Genomic DNA, 13,131 nt, shown 5'->3' with positions numbered 1-13,131 from the left:
TTGAAAAGTAAATTCAAGATTCCAGATCACTTAAGACAGTTGCTATCCCCCCATTCAGAGTTCTGCAGCAGCACTCTTCAGATGTGTTTAGCAGTCTCTTTAGAAAATGTTATCACTTAGGACCTGCTTCTCAGTAGGTCCACGTTTGGCCTCCGCTTAGCAGAGAGTCAATCCCAGCTTAAGCTTTCGTACAAGAGCCCCTTCACGAAACGGAGTTGAACCCTGACATAACTGAGTTGAACCTTTAACCTTGAAGCTTCCTTAAAGAAGAAAGCAGCACCCAGGCCAGGAAATAGAAATTAATCGTCACTTTACCCTGAAACGCAGTGGGCTATTCTGTGCTGGCAGGATTGCTGCCGGGCTGGCCGACGAGGCGGCGGGCAGCTCCCCGGGGCCACAGGGCCTGGCACAGGGAGCCGCCGGGGGTCTCCAAGGTCCGGGAACAGCGGCAACAGCGGCAACAGCAGGGACAGAGGGGACAGCAGCGACAGCAGCAGCCACCTCAGCCGGGGCCGTCTCCACAACCGCCACAACGGCCTCGGAACGCCGCCGAACTCGGAGCTCCAGCGTGACGCCTTTTGAACCTGGCCGCGCTGCTCTTGGCTAAAACCAGAGCGTTTCCTCCGGCGTGTGTTTACTGTCGGTGCCGGATCGGCCCTCACCCCGAGCTCTCCCTGCCGGGAGGGCTTTGGGGTTGGGGTTTCCCTCCCGCCGCCGCCGCGGGCAGGCCCCGCGCGCAAGGGGTCCGCGCTGGGGAGCAGCATCTCACCCACGGCGAGAGACCGAGGGCACGACATGAAAAAGCCCCGACACGAAAAAGCCACGACATGCGGCCGAGGCGGCGGGGAGACGGCTCTGAGGGAGCTGCCACTTCGCCCCGCCGTCCTCCCCTCCCGGGCCGCCCCGCCGAGCCCCGTGCGCCTCAGGTGCTGCGCTGAGGGGGTGGCTGGCTACTGAGACAGCTGCCCAGGGCACTGCTCATGGCACCGAGCCTGACGGAGGTCAACAAGTGTTGAACAATGCTCTCAGACATCGGGTCTCACTTTGGGGTGGTCCTGTGTGGAGCCACCAGTTGGACTTGGTGATTATTGGGAGTCCTTTCCACCTTGGGATGTTCTCTGATTCTAGGTCAGCAATCCAGTAGCTGATGAGAAGTGTGGAGTCATTCAAAGGGAAGAGAGAGCACAACACTTCTCGTTTGCAGAAGCGGCTATTTGGTAACCAAACCGACGATTCCTTTGCTTCTAGAGCAACTAACAGCAGGGATCCGCTTTACAATGGAGGGAAAAGAGTCGTTGGCATGTCATGTGAAGTAACCTTCAAATCCCAGAGGATGATTTTGTTGGAACTTTATTCAGCTGAAAACACAGAAGCCTTGCTTTTGCTTGTGTTAGTTACAGCTCCAGTTTACTTTGGTTGGGAGGGAAGGCATTCCAGGCTAATGTGCTGTACCTGTTCCTTCAGCTCATTGTCCATAAATGGAGGAGCAAACGAAATCAGTTTTATCTCCATTAAATGCAGCAGACAAAGCGGAGTAGAGGGCGATCTAGCACTTAATTTTTCCTGTAAGCAGGAAACCCAGAACTCAACAACACTTTTCAAATCTTGTCCTGCAGTAAATGACCAGCTGAGTGAAGCTTGCATTTAGAGGATGTGCTCCTCCAGTAGACGGAAATAGCTTTTCCTCTTCACAAGTGCAACTGAGTGGTGGACTGGCAGCTACGTGGTTAACTAGTTGTGCCAAAGGGGTTGTGTTGAATGCACAGAAAAATATGCAGGTCCCAACAGTAAAGGGTTGTCTGTAGGCATGACACTGAGTACAGATGTTGTCTGCAGGTTCGTGCAGAGTGCACCGCGCCAATAAGCACCCAGAGTCGGAATGCACACGAAGGTCTTTTAATTATATAATTACTTATAGAACTCTGCAGAGTCAGGTACTTGGCCATCTTTCGCAAAGCAAGCACACCTCTGACTCGAATCGCCGTCATTTATACACAGGAAACTTGTGAAAACTCTCTCTTTGGCTCCTTTGGATTGGTTATTACAGCTCACCTAACTTATCTCCACTGAGCTTGTGCATTACAGAGGAATACCGGGGGGGAGGGGGAACAGGAGAGGGGGGACACACACCGAATCCCACATTAGCATAGATTAGCATTTTGACAGGTGTGATTTTTAATGTGCTAATGACCCTTAATGAGAAAAAGGTTACTAGAGGTCAGTCTGGAGCTGGTGTTCTCCTTCCTGTTTTTTTCCCTTTTAGCCCTTCTCTTCCTTGCTTCTGCTAGCTCAAGGCTACCTGTCTCTCTCCTTCTTTATTTTCTCAGCTAAAAGACTGCACAAGCTACAGGCCTCCCTATTTGCTTCAACATTTCCTTGGTTTTGTTTTTTTTTTTTTTTTTCCCAGCTTTGGGACGACACAGGTGTGGTTTGATATTTGCCAGTATAGCTAAAACTCACGCCAGTCTGCTCACGCACAATAAGTAGTAAGATTTAAGGACTGGTTTCATCGGCTTCTTCCATACTAACATCCTTCTTATGTTTTAGATATGCTGAAGTTAAATCAACACTAAGTTACTACTTGTGGAGTAATCGCCTTAAGCGACTAGGCATCATAAGCACACCTCCATCCCAAAAGCTACCCGCCTCCAAGGTGCAACCACCCCTCACTGAGCACGCCCTCGGAATTTCTCAGAGCCTGTACCTTTAAACGCAAGTGAGATCATTTCTACCAAGCACAACCAAGATATGCATGACTAGAGTCACTCAAGCTCCACCTTAAAGATAGAAAATAATATCAATTGCTTTAAGAGAAAGGGGATGTTAGGGAAGATACTATCAGGAAGGATTCCTTCTGACATCACTCGACAGGCTGAGCCTCTCACTCCCCCACCCCCACTCCATTGGGACGCCGTGGGGTAAGATCTGAACGCTTGCTTATACCAGGCGTCTCTGTGGAATCTTAGAAATCTCTAGAGTTTTGATGCTTTTTCATGTCTTAATACCTAGGCTGTGTACCTGTGCATTTCATGCATGCTAGCTTGCTTTTGCAGACAGTGAATTTATCACTGACAATCCAAAGAACCTGTGTACCTGTCGCCGTAAGAAATTGCACTTAATTGCATTCTTCCTAGCTGTGAGAGTTCTCCTTGAATGCGACTAGAGCGAGGCCGTACTGCGTTGTTGGTGAATCCGTGACCGTGATAGTTCAGCACCCTGAATCCGACGGGACCCATGACGGTCAATCGGCTACACCCCTTAACGCGACACTACTAGACGAAGAAGATGACAGGGCTTGCATGCACTGCATTAGGCTTTGCATGTGAAAACACCCCCAAATAATTTCACGTACATTTAACGTTTTTAAAGGGAAAAAAACAGGAAGGTGTAGTCTCTCTGTAAGCTACAGCCCTACATAGTTAAGGCATCAGCATTCATTCCTTTGCTTGATAGCAAAGTATGAACATACAGAAGAGTTAAATATTTTCTTTGCATTCTTAAAGGCGATTTTTCAGACTTGGGCTTCAGTTGTTGGAGTTGAAGAAATCAGTAGACATCCTTACTTTTACGTTAAGACCAAAATCTTTATCTAAGATTGTGTTATCTAACGCAACTAAACTCCCACCCCCACATGGTTTTTTTGTAACTTCGCAATGATCTTGCTGCAGTCCCACTCTGATGGTCTTTCAGTAACATGCAAACTGCCGTGGCAGATTCTGTTACAGTGCTTTTCTATTGACAGTGTGCATAACACTCAAGGTAAAGCCCCTCATTTCGCAGTGGGGACATAAAGTGTTTCTTTGGACCCTGCTGCTTCTGTTAGTACTCATTTTTTCACAAACTTCTTGAACCTGAGCCGTGCCTACTGAGCCAACGAATGCTTTGATGACACAGTATTTTGTCAAAGCAGTTTTGCTTCTTGGAGCTACAGAAGCAGCTCTGGCTACGTGATAGGGAATTGTGCTGCATTGGCAAAACCAGACTTAGCTACAGACTTACAACACTTGCTAACTCGATCTATTTCAAATCTCATTTTAACTTTAAAGGACAATCAGTTTTGTGGCTCCTGTCTTACTAATTTGCCTTGTTTTGCATGGAAGGGCAGCCTGTGAACGTTTTGCTTTATTGCATGCTTCAAAAAAAGGCTGAGGAAGAGACTGGAGGAACCTTTGCTATTCTATGGACTTTCCCCCGAGAGTGTGGAATTGCAGGCTACTTGGATGAATGTTCCAATGTGAGTAAGGGAGCAGACCTCAGCCAAAGGAGGTGGAATCCTTGCTTAATAGTAAGTATCAGTGTGGGGACATCTTTGCTTAACGGGAGCCGTTTAAACTCTTCATAGAAACAAAATAAGCTGGACATCTTATGTTTGGAAAGCAGTATGGTTACACAGCTGCTAACATAATGACTTGAGTCTACTGCTCTGCAACTTCAGGTTTTGTTTTCAAGCAGTGCATACATCAGTTTAAGCTTTGGACAAGGAGATTTGCAATGCAAATAGTGATAAACCAGAATCAGCGGCGCTGACGAGTGTAATGGTGAAATGCAGCAAATCAAGTATTCCTGCAGAAATGTGAGATTACAAAACTAGCAAGCCATGAAGCACTTTTGTTGTTGTTGTTGTTGTTTTTTAAATCAATTCTTATATGCTGAAATAGCACCTTCAAGAAAATCTGTTTATCTAGCCAGGTAACGGTGTCTCCCTGTAAACAGGAAGGAAATGCCAGGAGCAGCCATACCTCTTTGCTGTCAAACTAAAGAGCAAGTCGAGGCCAACATCATGCCATAGTGCAAAGGCTTGCTAAGAAAGATCATTCTAAGAGGTCTGCAAGAAAAGATGACTTACTTTGTCATAAGTTTGTCAAATAGAATGGACGAGTTAGTAGTCGAGTACCGCCTGTGTCCGACTCTACAGCTGCGGCGCAGCTCCAAGTCCCTGTTTTCTCCGTGGACTCGTCTCACAGTTTTTGCACCAGCTCTACTCCTCAGTGTTCTGGTGACTGAAACGCAGAAACAAAGGATTTTGAAACAGTGAAGATGGGATTCTCCTTATTTCACCGTTGCTCTTGTAAAATGGAAACAGACAAACAAAAAAGGCACCCTGAAGTGGATTGAGTTTTCTTTACATTTCAGATCAGAAGTTGGTGTCACAACCACTGCATTCCACTTCTTTATCGCTCTGCACGTTTAAACTGTCTACTTAAAACTGGGACCTGTAGGGAAATTTTTAAAGAGACTGAAAGCTAGCCAGACAAAAACAAACGTGCAACTTTTGTTCCATGCAGGAGGGAAATCTACTCCACTTATTTCTGTCTTGGAAAAGTGAGAACAATCAACACCTTTCTCTAAGGTGTTTTCACTCCATTCATGTCAAACTGTATCTAACAGTGCTCAAAACAAACACTAGGACATTGCAAGCCTCTTCCTAAGAGGTGTATGTTTGATTACTCTGTTTATGCATGCAGCACTTCCATTTCCTGCATTAGGATCTAACAGCTCAAGGAGGGAAGAATCGTTTCAAGAGAAACACCCAAACACCACATAACTCAAACTCGTGCTTTTTAGAAAAAAGCCTGCCCATTGTTTGCCATACAGCACCCTTTGGCACAGGTTGGTTGCTTGCACTGTCATTAAAAGAGCTAAGAGGACAAGGGGAAGGGAAGAGCTACACCACTGTGCTGCTAGGATCACAGCTAAGGTTTACTTTTGTGCTTGCCAACTATAAAACTAAGTTTGAACTTATCAAGTATCGATTTACTTTGCACAATTAGAACAGTTTGCTTTGTGCCTACCAAGCTGCAATTCACACTGCTCCCTCCCCAAGGAATTCATAAAATCTCCTATTTGCACCTACCTCTCTTCACAGAAAAGTCACTGAGGAGTGAATTCAGCTGACTACAGAAGGCTTTGGGGCCAAATGAAAGCCATGGAGTGACCAAGTGCCATCCTCTTCAGTAACCAGCGTAAATAGGTATCCCGGGGACTTACAGCCACTTACCTGTGTTATATTCTTTTTTTCGTTCCAATTTTGGCTTTCTCAACTGCCTACATTAAGAAAGAGGACAGGGCAGAGAAGGGAGAAAAGACTTGTTGTATTAGACCCATCAAGGATGGGAAATTTCACCATGTTTACAAGCCAGTGCTCCATGGTATACAAAGAGAAGCCTGTAGGCCTCACGCAGGATCCACATCCCAAGTCTGTTGTGTGCCATATACACGCGGTTCTGTATGTACCCACATTTCCTAGCTTGCTCATGTTGAATTCTCAAAATTATGAGCAATAGCACCCAAGTGGAAAAGATACATGTCCTGGTTTCAGTTAGGACAGCGTTAGTTCTCCTCCTAGTAGCGGGTAGGTTGCTATGTTTTGGCTGAGGATGTGTGAAAGGATGTTTAGAAGAGTGCTGATACCACCCCGATATTTCAATTGCTGCAGAGCAGTACTTACAACAAGCCAAGGACCTTTCGGTGTCTCACTGTCCTATTGGCGATCAGAATCGGCGCACAGCAACAGCTGCGAGGGGACAGACTCAGGATGGCCGACCCCAACTGGCCAAAGAATTCTATGCCTTATGGCAACACGCTGCACCATGGATAGGGCGGGGCAGCCGGGCTGCTAGGGGTTACACTGGGCACTGGTCAGCGGGTAGTGAGCAACTGCATTGTACATCACTTGTTTTGTACACATTACTAGTAGCAGTACTATCATCATCATCATCATCATTATTATTATTTTCCTGTCTTAATAAACTGTCTTTATCTCAACTCGCGGGCTTCACTGTCCCGTTTCTCTCCCCCATCCCAGAGAGGGAGGTGGGAGGGTTGCAGAAGGGCTGTGTGGTGTTTAGCTGCCGGCCGGGTTAAACCACAACAACACCTCAAAGGGGTTGGGGAAAAAAACAGGTTTTTTTTAGAAAAGCAGAAGACTTTCACTGAGAAGAGGGATTCTAGTTTTAAGGTACTGGTACGCCATCAGCATGCTCATAGGCCTCTGCTGATTTTAGCCGGAGGTTTATCAGGCCACAACTCACTGCACATGCTTTCTCTCTTGCTTTTCAATCTACAAATCGAACAGAGATTGAACATATAGAAATACAGTACCTTGAAAAGCGTCTTCTCTTGACATTTCCCCTCAGTATCGCCATACTTTCTTCAAAGCTGGAGACTGAACACCGCAGGATGCTTTTGCTCATTGATCTTCAACGGTGTCCGTTGAAACATTCATTACTGGGAGAAGAATAATCCTAGGGAAAGAAGGAAACAAGAATATATTTATGTGAACCACGTAGATTCAGATAAAGAAATTCTGCCTCACGCAAGTTTAATTGACCCTCCTGACTTGGTAGTGGGGCAACTAATGGCAGGCAGACACTGAAACGCTGCTGTGCTCAAGAAAAACCTGGAGAGAAAAAAAAAAAAAAAAAAAAAAAAAACTTTCAAAACTAAAGCTTCCTTTTCCCCACCGTTTTCTTGTGGATAACTTAAGCTTAATATCCTTGGCAAAAAGATATTGCAGCAAAACCTTTCACATAAACTTAGTGTTTCGTGAAAAACTACAACAACAAAACATTAAATTCAATTGGAATTTTTTTCAATAAATTCAATTGGAATTTAAATTCAAAACTTTAAATTCAGTTGAATTTAAATTAAAAAAAAATAAACTAATTAATTTAAATTAAAAAAATTTAAATTCAATTGACTGTTCAGAGGAACAGTCAAGCTTGACATTATACATCCTAGAATTAAAATCTAGTTTGAGTTTTTCTCCCATCTCCAGACCTTGCTAAAGATGCTTATTAGGAGCTCTGTCAAAAAAAGTGAAAGGCTTGTTATATCAAAGCTTCGAACCCTTCTTACTGCCCTTGACCTTCTTCACATTGCTGCTCCTACAAGGGTGAGTACTATCATTTTTAGTACGGGAGGGAAGCTGTCATATCCTTGAGTGGGGGGTCGTTCTGTTTACAAAATGAAGTTCCAGTAAGAGTACATCAAATGAACCAACTTTCTTTGAACTTTAATTCATCGCTATATTGAATGAATGACCTCTGGATTTCTCTCTCCCATTTGGAAGTCAATTTGAAAACAAACTACCTCTGCCATAAAGAGCCAGGCATCAGAGACACCTGTTGCGCCTCAAGAACAGAGAAGGTATGAATGACAAGAGCAGCTGAATAAAATGCAACTTGCCATTAGAAATGGGTGTACTGGCATCTACAGGTGCCGCTGGCATCTCCTCATTTTCATTACTCTCTTCATCTGGTTTCTCGTCTTCAGTAGCAGGGTTCTGCTGTGGTGACTTGGAGTTGTCGCATGGAGCACACGCTGCAGAGGTGCGACCTTGCAAGAAAGAATAGATACCAAAGATCTTCGTCATGCATTTTCAGTTACAAATGCAGAGACAAGTCTTCAAATCCTTAGCGTTAAAGCACGTACCTCTTTTCTCACGAGATTCTTTAATTTGTTCACAAAGTCGTCTAAACTCTGTATCCAGTTCGTTCCTCACCATTGAATATGCAGTGTCTTGCAAAACATAGGCGCTGTGACGATCTGAAATTTTACACACTTTAACTGAATGTTGTCTACCAACCAATGAAACTCTTTTGATCACAGAAGAAAATTGCTTTCTTCATAGGTTGGTTCCGAAAGGTTCTCTCAGTGAATATTTTCAGCATAACAACATCGAAGTTAATTAAAACAAAAGCACTAGTTCCTTGGGAACACTTATATCACAATTCCATGCCCAAGTAGCAAAATGATAAAATATTTACAGTCTGGACGTCCAAAATCAGCTAATCCATCCGAAGTCTATTGTCCGCACACAGCATTTATCCATCTATACGTTTGACAGATTTTTTAAACTAGGGCTAAAAAGCACATCCTCACCTGTAGATCTTTGATCCGGGTAGTACTCTAAGGCATTGTTACAGATTAGATCGATGTCCTTCAGCTAGTCTCCGGCAGCGAGGTACTGGCGCGAGTCAATTTGAGTCAGAACTGTTGAAAGATCCATCGGCTCTTTAATCCTTGTGGCATAGTCAGGTACCTGCAGATCAAATACAAGCATTCAGAGGTTTTCTTAACCTTGCACACTGTCTACCAAAATTATTCTGAAGACTTTAAATAAACGACTTCCTAAAAACTCTGAACATTTGCGATGCATCAGAAGATGCTGAAATTAACCAGTTTGCTTCTCAAAAATGGAAGGGCTTTTTCATTTTTCATTAGAGCGGCCACGAGAGGACAACAAGAAGTAGGGAGGTCAGAAGCACGTGCATGGTAGAGAAGAAACACTGAGGGTGGGAGATTCATTTCACTTTGCTTCAGAAAATCACAACAGTGAAAGCTGAGCAAGCCATCCGGCATTCTCTTTGTTGTTGACATTGAGGAAAAGGTGCATGAATTGCACCTGTGAAGTACCTATTGCAGGCATCTACTTTAGAATGAGATAACTGGGCCCTGAGGTGCTCATTTCTTCCCTCAGACCAGAAGAGGAGCCTAATGACCAGTTCAGATGAGGACATATGTATCTGTCTAGATTTTTCACAGCTCAAGAACCTAGGAGAAAAGGGGAAGAAAAGCCAGTGGAGGCCCACATCAAGAGGACTTTGCTGATCCGCAGGTATATTCAAGTTACATCTGTCTTTGAAATATACGCCCCTAGTTTAGGCTTATCTCATAAATTAAGGAGAAAAAGGCATCTAAGCAGCCAATTGGAGGAAAAAGAAAACACACTGCACTTATGGTTGATTCCTATTGAGGAGTTCCAGATGAAACAGAGAACAGGATCTCAAAACTTAGTTTTACAAACTGCTGCTCCTATTCCTGTTCCCACAGGAACTGACAGTCCAAGAAAGGGCTTCAGACTTCACTCAAGTAGTCCTGTAAATACTGTTTGTCATTATAAGGAAAGATCTCTGTGCTTTGCAGTGCTGTGACACGCCTACATATCAAAGCTTTTTCACGAGCAAACTGTGTTGGCATTTGGACTGGCTTTTTAGAATGAAACCAGGGCTTTCAGCGAATAATCCCATAAGACACATTTGAGAGTCAGCAGAAGTAAAAGCACTGCCTCTGCTTCTTGCAAAATCCTTACAGTGCAGCCCTAAAAACAAAGTTGAACCTTCCCCAAAACGCTGAGAAGTACGAACACTGAGAAGTTACAGACACACACGGATCAGCACTACTTTACCTTCTGTGGGTCAACTGGCTTTGCAAATTCCCTGAAACGTCTGTCAGTGGCAAGTCTGTGAGTAACGTCCCTCAAGAAAATTCTAAGGTCACGCAAGGTATCCTCCTCTTCCTCCTCCAGCATCCCTACTTCTTCCTCTTGTGGCTTCTGAGGCTCAGCTGGTGGTGCTACAGGCACAAGTTCCAATGTCCAATCAACTTCAATTCATCAGGAAAAATTAGCCAATTTACAGTACTCAAATACAAGCATATGACAAATTACTGACAGAAAATGACCACCAAAGCAAAGCCCAAAGAGCTAGTAACTTCGATAGGAAAGTTTTAGATGTACTTCTCATATCCTCCTCACCTCTTTTCTTTACGGGAGGCTTAGCCACTTCATTTAGAATTAGGTCCTCAAAAAAAGGCTGCTCTCTCTGCCCTACCAGGCAACTCAATATTGCACACTTCTCCAAATTCCTTATTAAATAATTTTTGCATCTAAAGCAGAAGGAGGAAAGACATTTCAGATTTAAAGCCACAAAAAACTCATCTTCTATTCCAAAAAGACGAGTACCTTTTCAAATTAAGAATAACCTGAAGAACACAAACTGAAAAAAGTTATCATCCTGGCCTTAAAACGCTACATTTTCAGAGGCTGGCACGGCAAATTCAAATATCACCTTTAAGAATCACCTGTAGAATTAAAGCTCGCTGAAGGGATTGTACGCTACACTGGTAAAGTAATGGCTTTCACCACATCCAACAGCGCCTCCTTTGTATTTACTTGTCTTGCTGCAGCCTTTACTTAGAACCTTTATGGCTATCGAGGGAAGAGACAGGCTTCAGCAGACAAGTGAGGGCTTTTTGCTGAGTTTTTATTTCTCTCCCAAAAGGTGTCTGAAGTAGCTAGTACCTCTACGTCTTCCTCCATTTTCAAGTTCTAGTATTAAAAGGTAGGTGAGGAATTTCACTACTTATTTTAGAAGGAATTTACAGCCTGTACAAAAACTTCTGTGGGAACTCAAGCACTTTCAAAGCAGTTGATAATAAACACGTCTAGGTAAGACCCGTTCTCTTCCCCCAGTGACTGAGACCAAATCATCAGAATGACAACAGCGTGGTCCTGTTTTGGGCACCTTCCCTTAATGTAAACTCTCAGAAGTCAATGAAGTTCTGCACCTACTTTTACTACAGTTTATTTAGGAATACAACTAGAATTCGATTCCAAAGTTACTTTAGCAGAAATTGGAACTCAGCTTTCCAGCTTGGAAAGCTTTGGCCTATATGAAGAAAGAAACTGATTTACTTATTTTTTTTTAATCAAAGTGTTTCAATTCTCTACTAAATTGCATTATTAGCAGTTTACCCAACATAGCATGGAATGGCAGACTGTCAGAAGAAATCTCTTCAGTAAAAACCTCCTCTTGTCATTTCAAGCACTGCATATTCTTGACTGAACCACTTTGTAGCCACCAGAATTATTGTATTAATTTATTATTTGCATGTGTGAGAAGGGGGTGAAAGTCACTTGCTTGACTCAGAAAAAAACTTAAGCAGATGCTTTCACAGTATTTTTTTCTCTAAGCAAATTTTAAGTGATTTGTTAGGGTGCCTGAGTAATAACAGCATGCATTTAAGAAAGCACAGCATTTTGATGCTGAAAGCATTCATAAATTGCAAGACACTGAAGAAATAGTAAGGAAGGTATTGACAAATACCTCTTCTGGGAGATCTAGTGACGTACATCAGACGGAGCAAGCAGCAAAACTGGCAAAAATGCTGGAATGTTACGTAGTAGAGTTAGAAAAGTAAGTTTCAAGGCAGGTCCAGCGTTGTCCCACCATAAATGGATATCTGGGACATAAATTGTGCTTGGTGCTGTCTTCTGAGCATTTCGGATCAGCTAGTGAAAAGGAAAGCTTGCGTAAGAAAACTAAAACACGTACAAGAACCTCTTAATACATAGCTACATAGCCATCTGACTGCCCCATGAAATGAAACTATGTGAACAGAGTGGCAAGCACCCTTTCACATAAGGAATTTCTCTGTGCACCCTTTCAGATTATCAGTATTCGGAGAACTCTAGTCAGAAGATGGGAAGGATATATTCAGGCAGTGGCTAGACACCGTAGCTATATGGCCACAGCCACAATCATCGCATAACAAAGAAAGGAAATGTCCCGCTTAAGGGACACATCAGTATTCAGTCGTGTAACATGTCTGTCCTTACTTGTATGGCTCTCAAACGTTTCCACTAAAGGTAAAAGTATTTTAAGGTAGTGATGCCAAACAAGAAAATGGATTTCCTGCCTAAAAGTAAAAGCACCAAATCTGTTCATTTTTTCTAGTTAAAACCACATCACCGTGCAAATGAAGTGTTTTCTGAATGTTAATGCTTTTATTGCACATACTGCAACAGCACAAGTTGTGTATGTCCGTGCAAAAACAAAATAAACAGAAGCCCCAAACCTTGGTTGCCTTACTAATATAATTTAGAAGAAGCCTACAAAAAGTAGCCGACATGCAGTCTGATACAGAGCCATCTACCGGGAGCACACAGTCTTAGGAGGCAATGAGAACTACTTTCTGGATCCCAGTGACATGAGCAGCATTTCTTTCCACAAAGAGATGTTTATTAGCAACACCGCCCAGCTTCCTGAGCTGCTAGCAACAGCCTCACTGTAAAATTGGGTATGGAAAATGTGGACATGTACAACATCCAGATTGTTTGTGGTGCTGTCTAAATGAAAAGGGGATTTTCAGACAGAAGCAAACATCCCAGCACATTAAAACAAGGCCACCTCCATTACCAATGAATTTTGCTCACCTTACTTGCAACTCGATTGATCCTTTACATACAGTCAGTGAATCCGATGAGAAGAAAAAGAAAAAAAGGTACCTGTCCGCAGATTTCTTCTGGCGATGCAACGTTTGTAAGCAGAACACAAAGGTCCAGGGTGT

The 13,131-nt window shown here is 43.4% G+C and overlaps 1 long non-coding RNA gene across 1 annotated transcript; it reads right to left on the bottom strand.

The window, feature by feature from the left end:
- Positions 1–8,210: 8,210 nt before the first annotated feature.
- Positions 8,211–9,039, bottom strand: LOC311428498. The gene is made up of 3 exons (XR_014687744.1): positions 8,884–9,039; positions 8,434–8,547; positions 8,211–8,337 (listed from the first exon to the last, which is right to left on the bottom strand). It is a non-coding gene; the product is annotated as an uncharacterized lncRNA (long non-coding RNA).
- Between the last annotated feature and the right edge of the window lie 4,092 nt (positions 9,040–13,131).

This window comes from Aythya ferina (assembly GCF_964211825.1).
Source record: "Aythya ferina genome assembly, contig: HAP1_SCAFFOLD_86, whole genome shotgun sequence".
NCBI lineage: Eukaryota > Metazoa > Chordata > Aves > Anseriformes > Anatidae > Aythya > Aythya ferina.
The sequence above is the reverse complement of the archived record's forward strand: the minus strand, read 5'-3'. Positions and strand labels throughout refer to the sequence as shown.